Below are 19875 nucleotides of genomic sequence, written 5' to 3' on the forward strand. Positions count from 1 at the left end.
AACATTTGTTTTTATTGAAAACATACAAAGCATCAATTTTAGCATATTAAATGAAATAAATAACACAGATTTATGAATGAAAAGACAATTCAAAATATTATCAAACATTTCCATTTATTAACTCATTTTAAAAATAATTTTAAAACACAGTTTGTAATGAGCCTTGATGAATAATATCAAACATTTCAAACATCCGTAATAATAAACACAAACTTTCACAAAATATTATCAAACATTTCCAACATCTTTAATACTTTTAAAACATTACAAACACAGGTTGTAATGAGCCATGATGAAAATTATCAAACATTTCAAACATCCGTAATAATTAAACACAAACTTTCACACAGAAACAAGCTTTTAAACACAATGGTTGAAACATTTCTAACAATCAGAAGAAAAAAAAACAACAAATGAGCAATAATTTATTTCAATTCAATCTAGCAACTTTCAGGCAGGCATTTGGTCCGTAAATGATGAATATTATCAAACATTTAAAAAATATAATAATGGTAAAACATTACAAACACACAGTAACTTTCACACACAAACAAGCTTTTCAAAAACAAGGGTTGAAACATTTCCAACAATCAGAAAGACATCAAATGAGCAACGTTCATGCATTTGGTCCATAAATGCCACTGCATTTCCTCAGTAGGCCGTTGACTGACAATTCTCCGCTCTCGTACGCTTCCCACAGCTTGGAGATTTTTCCCCTGGAGAGACGTGTTCTTCCTTCGTTGTCGCCTGGATAGCTTTCCTTCTGATACCATCTTCACCTGTGTTGGGAGAAGGGAAGCCTCTTCACAAAGAAGGGTCAGTAGTAGGTAGAAAGGCAAATTGGCTTTCTTGGCTTGCTGATTTAGTTTCAAGTGCCACCCTTCACAGTCATTATTTGTTCGGACACTCCGACCAAACACGCTCCAATTTTCAGGTCCCCACACCAAAGATTTAAGCTATGTCCTGTCCACATACTCTAGCAGGTCGGCCAGGCGTTCGTCTGTTGTTTTTTCTTTCAGTCTGAAACAAATAAAAATGAATCAGTACTATTACAAGAGACCAGTAATTTGTAAAGTAATAGTCTGAACGGTTTTTCGAATTATTTCTAAATAAGTGAAACGTGGCCATCCAGTTATTTTTTGTATTTCTTTGTGTATTTGTCAAATATATAATCTACCTCATAATCGCTGGTTCCACATGTTCCGCTGGCAGGAACGGTATAGACATGACCTTGCGGACAAAGGTGAATACAGTGTCGCGTTGACTGTAGGCGCTCTGTAAAATCAATGAAATACTATATAATAAGTGATATGAAACATCGGCATTTGTATGTGTTATTTTTTTCCTAGATTTATATAACGGCGAAAATTTAAATTTTCGTAAGTACAATCATAAAATTATTTATACACATCCATAATTATATTTATTACCTGGAGACCGAGGCTTTGCACGTGCCGCCATACTTTCAAGTTTGCATGAGTGTGAAAACATTCACAGGCTGTGAGCGAATGTTTGTTAATACTGTATATTTAAGCATATGTAAATATCCGTAAGGGTACGAACTGTAACGGTAAAACAATTACCTGTGTGTAGTCTTCACTGTTTTTTCCGGCCATCACCGCAAACAGTAACGGAAGCTGCTTCATGTCTTTCGATTGGGGCGAGTTGTCCAACATATTGCAAATGTGGGTACGAACATTTTGGTTACGAAAAAAAATGTGGGTACGAAAATTGTGGGTACAATGGGTCAATGTTAAGGTTTTAGCATGGCGGACGCCGGACGGCGAAAAGACACGACACGACACCATGAGCTGGCTATGACAATACCTCAGGTATTCTCCGAAAAACAGCCGAGCGCATATGCATAAGTCAGTGAGTAATACTCAACAATACTATTGTCAAGCAAATTTGTCCCCTACCGGCTCCACCATTGTCAGAATTTATTTTATTTTTTTATTTATTGCCATAGAAACCAGAATTTTTGACGTAGGAACAAAATGAAATTACGTGCATAATGCCCTTATTGCCATCTATCCATGTTTCAAGTTTCATGAAAAAAATATTAAGAACTTTTAAAGTTATCGCAGGATTCAGAAAAGTGTGACAGACTAACTGACTGACTGACGGACACACAGAGCACAAACCATAAGTCCCCTCCGGTGAAACCGGTAGTGGACTAATAAAAGCTAGTCACTGCGTATAAAATCAGAACCACTGGGCCGAATCTGCTGAAACTTGGCCACATTATAGATTATAGTCCAAACAAGCTACAGAATGAGCGTTTTTGGACCTGACGGCGTAAAACATTAACCAATAATGGACAGCACAAAATGGGTCATTTTGTACAAAAAAAAAGTAAACTTTAAGTGGCATTTAATGACCTTTAGACATCAGAAAGTTGCAAATTTTTAATATTCTGCACACTTCGACTTGTTTTTCTTTTTTACAAATTTAGAAGCATTTATGCTTGGGATGTATATAAACCCTGTTATTCAGTGCCAAATTTGGCCAAAAATCACAATACAATCCCAAAAATGGCTAAGCAGCAATGCCCTTTAACATTATTCCTTATATTTAATTGTATTGTTTAAAAAGATAACTGTGTATATTTAATCATAATGGCTCTGTATATCACACATGATAGGCCACTGCTGGGGCCTGAACCCAGAACTCATCTCACATTGTAAGATGCGTTTTTCAATTAAACTACAATGACTGTATCGTGTGAAGTGGAGCCAACATACACCCACATAAGTGAAAAAATCATTCCGTCCATATATTTGTCCTGGGTGTTTTCTGACACATGTGATACATTTGTGTAGATGAATATGACATTGTGTGTCGCCAGGTACCAAGTAAGACAAAATCAGCATTTTTATGTAGGGTCTTCATACGGTAAAATTATTTGTGCCCAAATAATAATAGATGAATGTATATTAGGCTTCAATGTTGCTAATATACTATGACGACTAGTTCATACGATACCATTTTTATTAATATATATGCCAAATTTAATGAAATAGACTTGAAAATGTGTGTCGCCAGATACCAAGTAAGAAAAAAAATCAGCATTTTTATGTAGGGTCTTCACACTGTAAAATTATTTGTGGCCAAATAATAATAGATGAAATCAGCATTTTTATGTAGGGTCTTCACACTGTAAAATTATTTGTGGCCAAATAAAAATAGATGAATGCATATTAGGCTTCAATGTTGCTTATACTATGACTACTGGTTCATACGATGCCAATTTTATAAATATCTACGCCAAATTTAATGAAATAGACTTGAAAATGTGTGTCGCCAGGTACCAATTAAGAAAAAAAAATCAGCATGTTTATGTACGGTCTTCACACAGTAAAATTATTTGTGCCCAAAATAATAATAGATGAATGCATATTAGGCTTCAATGTTGCTTATACTATGACTAATGGTTCATACGATGCCATTTTTATAAATATCTATGCCAAATTTAATGAAATCGACTTGAAAATGTGTGTCGCCAGGTACCAAATAAGAAAAAAATCAGCAATTTTATGTAGGATCTTCACACGGTAAAATTGTTTGTGCCCAAATAATAATACATGTAGATGAATGCATATTAGGCTTCAAGGTTGCTTATACTATGACTACTGGTTCATACGATGCCATTTTTTAAATATCTATGCCAAATTTAATGAAAAAGACTTGAAAATGTGTGTCGCCAGGTACCAAGTAAGAAAAAAATCAGCATTTTTATGTAGGGTCTTCACACAGTAAAATTATTTGTGCCCAAGTAATAATAGATGAATGCATATTAGGCTTCAATGTTGCTTATACTATGACTACTAGTTCATACGATGCCAATTTTATAAATATCTATGCCAAATTTAATGAAATAGACTTGAAAATGTGTGTCGCCATTGAAGTAAGAAAAAAATCAGCATTTTTATGTAGGGTCTTCACACAGTAAAATTATTTGTGCCCAAAATAATAATAGATGAATGCATATTATAGGCTTCAATGTTGCTTATACTATGACTACTGGTTCATACGATGCCATTTTTATAAATATCTATGCCAAATTTAATGAAATAGACTTGAAAATGTGTGTCGCCAGGTACCAAATAAGAAAAAAATCAGCATTTTTATGTAGGATCTTCACACGGTAAAATTGTTTGTGCCCAAATAATAATACATGTAGATGAATGCGTATTAGGCTTCAATGTTGCTTATACTAAGACTACTGGTTCATACGATGCCATTTTTTAAAATATCTATGCCAAATTTAATGAAAAATACTTGAAAATGTGTGTCGCCAGGTACCAAGTAAGAAAAAAATCAGCATTTTTATGTAGGGTCTTCACACAGTAAAATTATTTGTGCCCATGTAATAATAGATGAATGCATATTAGGCTTCAATGTTGCTTATACTATGACTACTGGTTCATACGATGCCAATTTTATAAATATCTATGCCAAATTTAATGAAATAGACTTGAAAATGTGTGTCGCCAGGTACCAATTAAGAAAAAAATCAGCATTTTTATGTACGGTCTTCACACAGTAAAATTATTTGTGCCCAAATAATAATAGATGAATGCATATTAGGCTTCAATGTTGCTTATTCTATGACTACTGGTCCATACGATGCCAATTTTATAAATATCTATGCCAAATTTAATGAAATATACTTGAAAATGTGTGTCGCCAGGTACCAAGTAATAAAAAAATCTGCATTTTTATGTAGGGTCTTCACACAGTAAAATTATTTGTGCCCAAATAATAATAGATTAATGCATATTAGGCTTCAATGTTGCTTATACTATGACTAATGGTTAATACAATACCATTTTTATAAATATCTATGCCAAATTTAATGAAATAGACTTGAAAATGTGTGTCGCCAGGTACCAAGTAAGAAAAAAATCAGCATTTTTATGTAGGGTCTTCACACGGTAAAATTATTTGTTCCCAAATAATAATAGATGAATGCATATTAGGCTTCAATGTTGCTTATACTATGAAGACATGTTCATACAATGCCATTTTTATTAATATATATGCCAAATTTAATGAAATAGAATTGAAAATGTGTGTCGCCAGGTACCAATTAAGAAAAAATTCAGCATTTTTATGTAGGGTCTTCACACATGGTAAAATTATTTGTGCCCAAAATAATAATAGATGAATGCATATTAGGCTTCAATGTTGCTTATACTATGACTAATGGTTCATACGATGCCATTTTTATAAATATCTATGCCAAATTTAATGAAATCGACTTGAAAATGTGTGTCGCCAGGTACCAAATAAGAAAAAAATCAGCAATTTTATGTAGGATCTTCACACGGTAAAATTGTTTGTGCCCAAATAATAATACATGTAGATGAATGCATATTAGGCTTCAATGTTGCTTATACTATGACTAATGGTTCATACGATGCCATTTTTATAAATATCTATGCCAAATTTAATGAAATCGACTTGAAAATGTGTGTCGCCAGGTACCAAATAAGAAAAAAATCAGCAATTTTATGTAGGATCTTCACACGGTAAAATTGTTTGTGCCCAAATAATAATACATGTAGATGAATGCATATTAGGCTTCAATGTTGCTTATACTATGACTACTGGTTCATACGATGCCATTTTTTAAAATATCTATGCCAAATTTAATGAAAAAGACTTGAAAATGTGTGTCGCCAGGTACCAAGTAAGAAAAAAATCAGCATTTTTATGTAGGGTCTTCACACAGTAAAATTATTTGTGCCCAAGTAATAATAGATGAATGCATATTAGGCTTCAATGTTGCTTATACTATGACTACTGGTTCATACGATGCCAATTTTATAAATATCTATGCCAAATTAAATGAAATAGACTTGAAAATGTGTGTCGCCATTGAAGTAAGAAAAAAATCAGCATTTTTATGTAGGGTCTTCACACAGTAAAATTATTTGTGCCCAAAATAATAATAGATGAATGCATATTATAGGCTTCAATGTTGCTTATAGTATGACTACTGGTTCATACGATGCCATTTTTATAAATATCTATGCCAAATTTAATGAAATAGACTTGAAAATGTGTGTCGCCAGGTACCAAGTAAGAAAAAAATCAGCATTTTTATGTAGGGTCTTCACACAGTAAAATTATTTGTGCCCAAATAATAATAGATGAATGCATATTAGGCTTCAATGTTGCTTATACTATGACTAATGGTTCATACGATACCATTTTTATAAATATCTATGCCAAATCTAATGAAATAGACTTGAAAATGTGTGTCACCAGGTACCAAATAAGAAAAAAATCAGCATTTTTATATAGGGTCTTCACACAGTAGAATTATTTGTGCCCAAGTAATAATAGATGAATGCATATTAGGCTTCAATGTTGCTTATACTATGACTACTGGTTCATACGATGCCAATTTCATAAATATCTATGCCAAATTTAATGAAATAGAATTGAAAATGTGTGTCGCAAGGTACCAAGTCAGAAAAAAATTAGCATTTTTATGTAGGGTCTTCACACAGTAAAATTATTTGTGCCCAAATAAGAATAGATAAATGCATATTAGGCTTCAATGTTGCTTATACTATGACTTATGGTTCATACGATACCATTTTTATAAATATCTATGCCAAATTTAATGAAATAGACTTGAAAATGTGATTCGCCAGGTACCAAGTAAGAAAAAAAAACGCATTTTTATGTAGGGTCTTCACACAGTAAAATTATTTGTTCCCAAATAATAATAGATGAATGCATATTAGGCTTCAATGTTGCTTATACTATGACGATATGTTCATACAATGCCATTTTTAAAAATATCTATGCCAAATTTAATGAAATAGAATTAAAAATGTGTGTCGCCAGGTACCAAGTAAGAAAAAAATCAGCATTTATATGTAGGGTCTTCACATGGTAAAATTATTTGTGCCAAAAATATTAACAGATGAATGCATATTAGGCTTCAATGTTGCTTATACTATGACTACTGGTTCATATAATGCCATTTTTACAAATATCTATGCCAAATTTAATGAAATAGACTTGAAAATGTGTGTCGCCAGGTACCAAGTAAGAAAAAATCAGCATTTTTATGTAGGGTCATCACACGGTAAAATTATTTGTGCCCAAATAATAATAGATGAATGTATATTAGGCTTCAATGTTGCTTATACTATGACTACTGGTTCATACGATGCCAGTTTTATAAATATCTATGCCAAATTTAATGAAATAGACTTGAAAATGTGTGTCGCCAGGTACCAAATAAGAAAAAAATCAGCATTTTTATGTAGGATCTTCACACGGTAAAATTGTTTGTGCCCAAATAATAATACATGTAGATGAATGCATATTAGGCTTCAATGTTGCTTATACTATGACTACTTGTTCATACGATGCCATTTTTTAAAATATCTATGCCAAATTTAATGAAAAAGACTTGAAAATGTGTGTCGCCAGGTACCAAGTAAGAAAAAAATCAGCATTTTTATGTAGGGTCTTCACACAGTAAAATTATTTGTGCCCAATTAATAATAGATGAATGCATATTAGGCTTCAATGTTGCTTATACTATGACTACTGGTTCATACGATGCCAATTTTATAAATATCTATGCCAAATTTAATGAAATAGACTTGAAAATGTGTGTCGCCAGGTACCAAGTAAGAAAAAAATCAGCATTTTTATGTAGGGTCTTCACACAGTAAAATTATTTGTGCCCAAATAATAATAGATAAATGCATATTAGGCTTCAATGCAGGGTTGGCATATTGACCGGTCAATTGAGTATTGACCGGGCCGGCGGTCAATACCTGGTTAAAACCGGTCAATACTGGTCATTACTGGTCGATTGAAAATTGTAGCATTTAAACATTACAAAGGAGCCATTTTATATAAAATCAATAATTATTCTGTAATTGATAAACTTTTTTCTGAGTTATTTATTTTTAAAAAAATCTTTAAAGCTGTTAAAAGTTACTTCTTAATTATTTATGGAAACAGCCTCAATTAATAAGGACTAAGGCAATATCTTTATCTCAGTGTATCACATCTGTTACTAATTAGCCGGATTTTACATAAATTCCAGGTTGATAAACACAACAAGGTAAAGGTACCTTGTAGTCGGTGAGATATAATAATAATACAGTTAGTAAGGCTCGTACCCTGGGTACGGTAAATATACTAAAACGTACGCGGAAATTTTAACACTAAATCGGTTGTTGTCGGCTATTTTGTAAAAATTAATTATGTTTACATTTATGTAAATTTTCTGTTAAATGGCATTTATATTATCAAAACTCATTGTTAAAATCAATAATGTGATTTAATTTTAAATCTTAAATTGTTTAAAGTCGCGTCATTGTATGACGTCGTCAAGTATAATATTTTCCGCGACATCGCACGTTCACTTTTTACCGTCATAGATTTTTTTAAAGAAACATTATTTGGTTACCAAGGTCCGTTAAATGGGGAACACCATATTCGGTATTTATATAATGTTTTAACAATTAATTAATGCTGTGTAATAAATATTGTTTAAGATATTTCTATATTTATTGAAAATGTTTCAAAATGTTATTTATGAAACATCTTATTCTAATGAGTGTATGCTATTATATTATACTTTGAAAAGCATATCTGTTGTACTATAATCTTATTATTCATTTATTACTGTTAATTTCATTTATTGTAGAGAATCGTCAATGTTACATCTAGTCGCCAATGCTTGTTGTCAGTGTTAGTCTTAAATGCTTGTGATCATTGTCGTCGATGTTAGTCGTCAATCCTTATCGTCATTATACATGAAGGAAATAAAAGCAGAAACAGAGACGTATTCTTGATTACTTGCTTATTCCTACGGCGTCCTCTCAACACTCATACTAAAAAGCATGTTGATGCAGATTTTTTAAAAGAGAAGTTTGTTTAAGGTAAACAATATTGTTTTACGTTAATCGGTAGCATGTTTAACGACATCGGATTTTTGGCGGATATACAACTTGGATACAATCTAATATTTGCGGGTATGTTTAAGTTTATTTACCGTACCCAGGGTACATGTAAGTAAAATTAAGAGTACCCGGGGTACATGTACCGGTAAGTAGTACCCGAGCCGAGAATGATCAATCGAGCCTTAGTAAGTGAGTGATGGTGTATGGGATAACATGCACTGAGGGTGTATATTTTTCACGAACAAGTCAATTGAAGGTGTTAGAGATGCATTGATCCATAAGATTTAAAAGGGTAATTAACCACGGGCTTATTAAAATTAAAATGATGACATTACATTGTACCGGCTGTTTATTGTTGTATACTGTAAGCTTGCAATATTTTAAATAATGTAAACAACTTACCTTGTATTAAGTTGGCACATTGTTGTCAGGTGTAGAAACTTTTTATACTTATTTCTGTTTAGTTGCACTGGCTGAACCAAAAGAATTATGTAGTCGTTTCTAAATAATCACGAAACAACCTACTAATGCATATATGCTTGCCAGTTACTGAGTTTGTGCATTTCCATTCATTATCGGCCTTGGCAAACAGCGTAGAATCAGAGACGCCGTGTGATGTCTGCTATTTCGTTACACTGAAGATTTTCATATCCGCGGGTGTTTTTATGTCAAATGTTATGGTTTTTCAATAGATCGTATACTTATCTACAAAACAGCGAATGAGCATTCACTTTACATCATTTCTGATGATCTTATTTTGTAAATAATTTCTGAGCGTTAATTCCTACGTTGCTATGTCGTCAGCCATTTTGACGGTTGCTTTGTTTACTTTCGGTTTCCACTACAAACGAAATTAATTGATTTGCTGCTTGCGTTTTTTAATGATTAAATAATAAATTATTAAACCCTAATAATGTAATTGTCTGAATATCATTTATATTCAAGATATTATCGGATAAACAGAATACCATTCTAATACCAGTGTGTACTTACATTTATCTCGGAAAGCCTAGCCGTGTAAACCTTTCTTTAACTCGTCGCACTCAATACGTTGAATAACACATAGATTTATGTCATGTTCATTTAAAAACCACAATGTGCACAAAAGACATGCATGTGTACTACCGATTGATATTCAAACACAATTATTACGCCTTTGTTTATCGATTAAACGCCTAACTGAATTAATAACGCGTAACGTCAGTTTCTTTGTTTCGTAGCAAGATGGAAGCTAGCCTAAGCGCTTTTCATGACGTCACGCGCGCGTGCCCTTTCCCATAAAAATATTTAAACGCAAAATACTCGAAAACTTGATTTTTCCCAGGTATAACGCCTACGCCAACAGGTAGATCGCATTCTTCTCCATATACATGTCAAATTTCAGCAAAATTAACCGACCAGTTTTCAAGACTCCCAAATCGCGACTATATGCACCAACTTAATGAAACTTAGCCCCCTTTATCATTCGTTCGAATGAACGTCATCAATGATGACGTCCAATACATCACTCATTCCATACTAGAGTTGCGACACCTTAAGGGTTTCGCGTGATGGAATGAGTGGAGAGATGAAATCAAATTGAAAATCGATTATTTCTATAAAAAAATGGTACGAAAAAATATGTGGGTAGGAAAAAAAAACAAATTTGGGTACGAAAACAAATTTGAGTACGATAAAAAGGGTACAAACAAAATAAGGGAACGAAAAAACTATTTTGGTACGAAAAAAATGGGTACAAATAAAAAATAAGGTACGAAAAAATTTGTGTACGAAAAAAAAAATGAGTACGAACAAATGGGTACGAAGAAATTTGGGTACGAACAAATTTGTGTACGAAAAAATTGGGTACAAAAAAATGTGGGTACGAAAAAAAAATTGGTTATAAAAAAAATTAGGGTACGAAAAACTATTTGGGTACGAAAAAAAAGGTTCAAATAAAAATTTGGGTACAAAAAAAATTGGGAACAAAACGAATTTGGGTACGAAAAAAATTTGAGTACGAACAAATGGGTTCAAAGAAATTTGGGTTCTAACAAATTTGTGTAAAAAAAAATTGGGTACGAAAAAAAATTTGGTTATGAAAACCTATAGGGAACGAAAAAATTAGGGTACAAAAAACTATTTGGGTACGAAAAAAAAAGGGTACATATATAAATTTGGGTACAAAAAAAATTGGGTACGAAACAAATTTTTGCACCGACGGACAGACGAAGCGGCGACTATATGCTCCCCCTAAAAAATTTGGGGGGGGAGCATAATAAACAAGTTATGGCAATTTAAAGGTGGTACGCAAACTAAATAATACATTTATCAATTATATGCTTATTCTAAGTGAAAAAAAGGCCATAATTGTTACAAAATGCTTGATACAGTTATCTGCTCTTGTTTATACATTGGGGTCATGTTGGTTAATAAGCAAAATACATGGTGTATGAACGCAATATGTCAAGTGACATAAAAAATATTTGAGGTCATATGCAAACTTTAACATAGATTTATCAATAATATGCATATTATTCTTAGTGAAAAAGGGCCTAATTCTGTTAAAATGCTTGATACAGTAAATGAGTTGTCTGCTCTTGTTTATAGATTGGGGTTATGTCGGTAATGAAGTATGCAAAATATAAAAGCAATATGTCAATGGACATAGGAAATATATTTGAGGTGGTACGCAAACATTCCAATGCGCACGCCGACGCCGGGTTGAGTAGGATAGCTCGACTATATATATTTCATATATAACAGTCAAGCTAAAATGTAAATATACCATAAACAACAGGCTAACCTCAATCACAACTTTAATGCAATGCTTATAACAATAGAGATACAATGATATGCCAGGGATTGAAACTAACTGTTTACTATTGTGGGCAACCATCTTTAGTATTTTGGTTGCCCAGATAAAGAATAACGAGCCCAGAAATATGAACATGTGAATATTATACATTCTTTTAATAAAATAATAGATAATTAAATACATTTGGTGACAACACATGTTCAATGCATGATGTTTTATTATGAGCCTGAATTGAATCATGTCCTATTCCTAAATAATGAATGTTATTTAACTAGTATTGATCCATGGTGATCAATTGTTTTTCAATTTTTATTGCAGTGAATTGTTTTAAGCTTTAAAAAAAAGAAGTTTACCAACTTTTGAAATTGAGTTGCCCAGGCCAAAATCTACTTGCCCCGGGTTCACGGTAAACCACTTATTTCCATCCCTGTATGCTCTTCATTTCCTGTTCTTCCATCCCATTCTCAAAATTAAATTTAAAGCCGATATTTTTTAATAACATTAGTATGAATTACTAACCATTATCACCCAAAAAACAATTTTACAAAGCTGTAATCCCGTCGTAGAGATTTAGTTTACTATTATCAGTGTTCTCTTTAAATACCGGCTGCTAGCGATCTTGCCGGTTACATTAACTCTTGATGCCGGCTACTTTTCCCAAATATATCAAGTAAATGTCACAAATGCTTTGGTTTTACTGCATAGTTGCCGGCCATATAACTGGCTACTCAAATTTTTCTGGAAAACACTGAACTATGCATGACAAACACACAAAATTAAATACATCTTAGATTCATTGTAAAAAATAAATTGACACTTCCAGCTTGTCGTCACTAAAATCCAAAGATTCAAATAATTTTCCACGAGATACGTCAACAATTGCGTAATCAAATGAATGAAAAATAAAAGTAAAGAAAGCCGGATTTTACATAAATTTCAGGTTGAAACACAACAAGGTAAAGGTAGTCGGTGAGATATAATAATAATACAGTTAGTAAGGCTCGTACCCTGGGTACGGTAAATATACTAAAACATACCCGGGAATTTTAACACTAAATCGGTTGTTGTCGGCTATTTTGTAAAAATTAATTATGTTTACATTTATGTCAATTTTCTGTTAAATGGCATTTATACAATGTATTATCAAAACTCATTTTTACAATCATTAATGTGATTCAATTTAAAATCTTAAATTGTTTAAAGTCGCGTCATTGTATGACGTTGTCAAGTATATTTTCCGCGATGTCGCACGTTCACTTTTTTACCGTCATAGATTTTTTTAAAGAAACATTTTTTGGTTTGCGAGGTCCGTTAAATGGGGAACACCATATTTGGTATTTATATTATGTTTTAACAAATAATTCATGCTGTGTAATAAATATTGTATAAGATATTTCGATATTTATTGAAAATGTTTCAAATTGTTATTTATGAAACATTTTATTCTAATGAGTGTATGCTATCATATTATACTTCGAATAGCAGATCTGTTGTACTATAATCGTATTATTCATTCTTTATTGTTAATTTCATTTATTGTAGAGAATCGTCAATGTTACATCTAGACGCCAATCCTTGTCGTTAGTGTTAGTTTTCAATGCTTGTTATCATTGCCGTCAATGTTAGTCGTCAATCCTTATCGTCATTATACATGAAGGAAATAAAAGCAGAAACAGAGACGTATTCTTGATTACTTGATTATTCCTACGGCGTCCTCTCAACACTCATACTAAAAAGCATGTTGATGCAGATTTTTTTAAAGAGAAGTTTCTTTAAGGTAAACAATATTGTTTTACTTTAATCGCTAGCATGTTTAACGACATCGGATTTTTGGCAGATATACAACTCGGATACAATCTAATATTTGCGGGTATGTTTAAGTTTCTTTACCGTACCCGGGCTACATGTAAGTAAAGTTAAGAGTACCCGGGGTACATGTACCGGTAAGTAGTACCCGAGCCGAGAATGTCAATTGAAGGTGTTAGAGATGCATTGAACCATAAGATTAAAAAGGGTAATTAACCACGGGCTTATTAAAATTAAAACGATGACATTACATTGTACCAGCTGTTTATTGTTGTATACTGTAAGCTTGAAATATTTTAAATAATGTAAACAACTTACCTTGTATAAAGTTGGCACATTGTTGTCAGGTGTAGAAACTATTATACTTATTTCTGTTAAGTTGCACTGGCTGAACCAAAAGAATTATGTAGTCGTTTCTAAATAATCACGAAACAATCTACTAATGCATATATGCTTGCCAGTTGCTGAGTTTGTGCATTTCCATTCATTATACTATCGGCCTTGGCAAACAGCGTAGACTCAGATTAGACGCCGCATGATGTCTGCTATTTCGTATTTGGTACGCAGAAGATTTGCATATCCACGGGTGTTTTATGTCAAATGTTATGGTTTTCAATAGATCGTATACTTATCTACAAAACAGCGAATTAGCGTTCACTTTACATCATTTTTAATTATGTTATTTTGTTAATACTTTCTCGCGTTCTTTTCGCCATTGGTCGACGCCGTCTGCTATTTCCAACGATGAAGATTCCATATCCACTGGCATTTTTTTATGTCAAATGTTAGTGTTTTCCAATGGATCGTATACTTATCTACAAAACAGATAAGTAGCGTTCACTTTTACATCGTTTGAGATGATGTTTTTTTGTAAATACTTTCTAAGCGTTCATTCTGACGAAGTCGACCATTTTGACGGGTGTGAAGAAATACCGAATTTCCCGTAATTACCAAAATCCTCAGAAATCCACGAGATCCCACGAAATCCCCATTAATATTGATTGTGTATTGAAAAACTGCGTATTTTAATATAGATCGTTGCGAAATACGCTGAAATCACTAATGAAACATTGTTTTTATCAAAGTTTGATTTCGGGGATTTCGGTAGGGTTTCGGTATATCCACATAGAGCATTTTGTAATTCCGGTTATGTAAAACTTGCGAAAACTTTTTCGTGATTTAATCAAAAAACTTGATTTTTCCCAGGTATAACGCCTACGCCAACAGGTAGATCGCATTCTGGTACATATACATGTCAAATTTCAGCAAACGTGCTAGGCCAGTTTTCAAGCGCCCCAAATCGCGACTATATGCGCCAGCTTAACGAAACTTAGCCCCCTTTATCATTCGTTCGAATGAACGTCATCAATGATGACGTCCAATACATCACTCATTCCATAAAGTAAAATCTTCTTTCGCGGTCGTACCAGTATTGCGACACCTTAAGGGTTTCGCGTGATGGAATGAGTGTGGAGTTCAAATAAATTTGAGATTTTTTTTCTGTGCAAATGATGATTGCAACTATACAGTACCAGAGTTGCGACACCTTAAGGGTTTCGCGGGATGGAATGAGTGGGGAGATCAAATCAAATTGAAAACCGATTATTTCGACCAAAAAATTGGGTACGAAAAACATTTGGGTACGAAAAAAATAATGGGTAAGAATATACAAATGTGGGTACGAAAACGTTTGGATACGAAAAAAAATTGGGTACGAAAAAAATGGGAACCAAAAAATAATTGGGTATGAAAAAATTTGGGTACGAAAAATTTGGGTAGTAAAAAAATGGGAACGAAAAAAATTTGGGTACGAAAAAAATTGGGTACGAAAAATTTTGGGTTAAAAAAAAAGAGTGGGTACGAAAAAGAGTGGGTACGAAAAAGTTTGGGTACAAAAAAAAAGGGTATGAAAAAAAATTTGGGTACGAAAACATGTGGTACGAAAAAAATTGGGTACGAAAAAAATTTGGGTACGAAATAAATGGGTACGAAAAAAAAAATTGGGTATGAAAAATTTGGGTACGAAAAAAATGGGTACGAAAAAAAAATTTGGTAGGAAAAAATGGGTACAAAAAAATTTGGGTACGAAAACATTTGATTACGAAAAATATTTGGGTACGAAAAAAATGGGTACGAAAAAATATGTGGTTACAATGGGTTCATGTTAAGGTTTTAGCATGGCGGACGCCGGATGGCGAAAAGACACTTCATGACACAATGAGCTTGCTATGACAAAACCTCAGGTTTTGTTCGAAAACAGCCAAGCTCATATGCATAAATCAGTGAGTAATAGTACTTATACTCAATAAAAGCTAGGCACAGCGTATAAAATCAGAACCACTGGGCTGAATCTGCTGAAACTTGGTCGCATTATACATTATGGTCCAAACATGCTACAGAATGAGCGCTTCTGGACCTGACAGCGTAAAACATTAACCGATAATGGACAGCACAAAATGGGTTATTTTGTACAAAAAAAAAGTAAACTTCAAGTGGCATTTGATGACTTTTAGACATCAGAAAGTTGCAAATGTTTAATATTCTGCACACTTCGACTTGTTTTTTGTTTTTTTTTACAAATTTAGAAGCATTTATCCTTGGGGTGTATATAAACCCTGTTATTCAATGTCAAAAATAGCTAAGCAGCAATTCCCCTTTAACATTATTCCTTATATTTAATTGTATTGTTTAAAAAGATAACTGTGTATATTTAATCATAATGGCTCCGTATTTCACACTTGATAGGCCACTGCTGGGGCTTGAACCCAGAACTCATCTCACATTGTAAGATGCATTTTTCAATTAAACTACAATGACTGTATCGTGTGAAGTGGAGCCAACATACACCCACATAAGTGAAAAAATCATTACGTCGATATATTTGTCCTGGGCGTTTCCCAACATGTCGCATAACTGTTTACAACAAAAGATGTATACATAGATAAATATACATACATGTAAATGGGAAAAAATGAACCATCTATTTTTAATTTTTGCTTCATATATACACATTTCCTAGCCATGATTTATAATTATATCATGTTGAAATCATTTTTAGACAGAATATTACTGAAACTGCAATAAACAATAAGATGGATAGATATAATGTTTACTTTTATCTAGTACAATGAACAAATGTTCTTCCGATGCCTTTTTCACCTAAGGTATAGGTATTGAATCCTGATATATATACGACTAAAAATGAACATCTAAACAGCAGTATTTTACATGAAGAGTACTCACAAAACCACAACAATAATACTCAATGAATGGGCCTGTCCGAAATCCGAAAAATATGTACACTACAATAACAAGACGTTAATACAAAATATGCACGTTAACATTATTCAAGATATGAAAGCAATATATCAAGGGATATAGGAAATATTTGGGGTGGTACGCACACTTTAACAAAGAGTCAGTGTGCGAATTTCACATTTGAAACCACTAGCCCGTTCGGGCTACCAGATGGAATTTTTCACTAGCCCGAACCAAAGTTGTACTAACCCGAACTGTTTATCACAAGTTTTTAAAATAAGTTTATATTTTTGCGGTTCTGGGTAGATTTTATTGCAGGTAGGGTGTAATTGATGAGGATTGCAACTAACAGTTGATCCCAATTAACTGGAAATGTTATTATAATATTTCATTTTCAATGACACAATACGATTATAATATTTATGTATGCCGATATTCGTCATCAATACCTTACATGCAGTCAAGATGCAAAGGTTTATATCCAGTCTGTAAATAATTTTAGATGTCAATTGTCCCAAATTTGAATCCGAAACATTTAGCCGAAAGTCTTAGGCCGTATGATAAAGCGAATAGAGGGCAGTGTCTCCTCCCCCTAGCTTACTGTTTTTTTTTATAGTCTTTCTAGGTCCAATTCTGGTGAGTACAATGTGAAAAATTATCAACCAGACCATCCGTAACATCGCATGTGTATTCATCATTCTAGATATTTTTTTTATCAAGAATGTCGAAAATAAATTAAAATCGACAGATAATACCGTATCCGGAAACAACTGTCCAAAACAATCAATGTAAGTCCTTGCACGGTGAAATAAAATATGCATAACGTTTGACTGCCAAAACTGAAAACCAGTAAAAAGTAACCAAGCAACTACGCTATCAATATATAATTTGGTTGACATATTCTATTAAAATATGATATTGCAATGCGTTAATTCGTCAATAGATCATTACAAAATCCAAGATGGCGGACATTTAAAACATTTGTAGACTTGTATGGTTTCTGAAAGTACAGCAAATTGAACAACCTGGGTAGATCCGCATTTTATTTGCACGGTATCAAAAAAAAATTGTCATTCAAACTCTCGTCATTGTCAACATAATCGGAAGGGTGAGGAAAACGCGATACGAAGCTAAATAAACCCTCTAAGGTATGGTTCAAACGATGGATGAAAATAATTATTTTTGAGCATTTTAATTTCAAAAGTTCGAAAAATCAATAGCCCAATCGGGCTAGTACCCATTGAAATTCAGTAGCCCGAAACAAGATCAACTAGCTCCGGGCTAGTGCGAATTTCGAACATTGTAGAGTTCAATAATATGCATATTCTACATGGAAAAAGTGTCATAATTCTTATAAAATGCAGTGATACAGTTGTCTGCTCTTGTATTTAGGTTGGGGTCATGTGGTTAAGAAATATGCAAATATGGAAGCAATATGTCAAGGGACATAGGAATAATTTGGGGTGGTACGCAAACTATAACATTTGCACGCTAAACGCCAATGCCGGGTGAGTAGGATAGCTCCACTTTATATATTTCATATATAATAGTCGAGCTAAAAAGTAAATATACTATATATTAACAACCGCTTACCTCAATCACAACTTTAATGCAATGCTTATACAATAAAGTTACAATGATATTTCATTGATAAAACAACTTATTACTATTGGTTGCCTGCACTGGCAACCATCTTTAGTATTTTGGTTGCCCAGATAAAGAATAACGAGCCCAGAAATATGTACATGTGTAATATTATACTTTCTTTTAATAAATAATAGATAATTAAATAATTTGCTGACATTGCACTACTCAATGTTTGATGTTTTATTATGAGCCTGAATTTAATTATTTCCTATTCCTAAATAATGAATGTTATTTAACTAGTATTGATCCATGGTGGTCAATTGTTATTCAATTTTTATTGCACTGAATTGTTTTAAGCTTTAAAAAAAAAACAAGTTGCCCGGCCGGACTATCAACTTTGGAAATTGAGTTGCCCAGGCCAAACTACTTGTCCTGGGCTCACGGGAAACCACTAATTTCATCCCTGTATACCCTTTCATTTTCTGTCTTCCATCCTATTCTCAAAATAATTTTAAAACCAATACTTTATAATACATTTGTATTGAAATGCTAACCATATTATGACCCAAAAAACAATTTTACAAACCCGTATCCAGTCGCAGCGATTTTTTTTATTTAGTTTACCATTATCAGTGTCCTGTAAGACCGGCAGCGGGGCCATTTCGCCGGTTACATTTACTCTAGACGCCAACTACTTTCCCAAGTATATCAAGTAAATTTCACAAATGCTTTAGTTTTACTGCATTGGTTGCTGGCCATATAACTGGCTACTCAATTTTTTTTGGAAAAACACTGAATTATGCATGACAAACACACAAAACTTAAAATCTTAGATTTGTTTTTAAAATAATTGACACTTACCAGCTTGTCGCCATTAAAATCCCAAGATTCAAATAATGTTCCACGAGATACGTCACAATTGCTTAATCAAATGAATGAAAAATAAAAGTAAAGAAAGCCGGATTTTACATAAATTCCAGGTTGATAAACACAACAAGGTAAAGGTACCTTGTAGTCGTGAGATATAATAATAATACAGTTAGTAAGGCTCGTACCCTGGGTACGGTAAATATACTAAAATGTACCCGGGAATTTTAACACTTAATCGGTTGTTGTCGGCTATTTTGTACAAATATTAATATATGGTCACATTTTATGTCAATTTTCTGTTCAATGGCATTTATATTATCAAAACTCATTGTTAAATCATTAATGTGATTTATTTTAAATCTTAAATTGTTAAAAGTCGCATCATTGTATGACGTCGTCAAGTATAATATTTTCCGCGACGTTGCACATTAACTTTTTACCGCCATAGATTTTTTTAAGAAACTTATTTGGTTTGCGAGGTCAGGGGTCAGATCAAAATTCCAAATAGTGCAGGGTCGCACATAATGCTCATAGCTACCATGTGTTTAAGTTTCATGGTTTCTAGTGCTTATGGTGGTAAGAGATAGTGGCTAGGACAGACGGACAGAC

At 33.0% G+C, this 19875-nt stretch overlaps 1 long non-coding RNA gene across 1 annotated transcript; it reads right to left on the reverse strand.

The window, feature by feature from the left end:
• Positions 1 to 248: 248 nt before the first annotated feature.
• On the reverse strand, positions 249 to 1457 carry LOC127836893 (uncharacterized). The gene is made up of 3 exons (XR_008028987.1): positions 1431 to 1457; positions 1178 to 1275; positions 249 to 1020 (listed from the first exon to the last, which is right to left on the reverse strand). It is a non-coding gene; the product is annotated as an uncharacterized LOC127836893 (long non-coding RNA).
• Between the last annotated feature and the right edge of the window lie 18418 nt (positions 1458 to 19875).

This window comes from Dreissena polymorpha, chromosome 7 (genome assembly GCF_020536995.1).
Source record: "Dreissena polymorpha isolate Duluth1 chromosome 7, UMN_Dpol_1.0, whole genome shotgun sequence".
Classification (NCBI taxonomy): Eukaryota; Metazoa; Mollusca; class Bivalvia; order Myida; family Dreissenidae; genus Dreissena; species Dreissena polymorpha.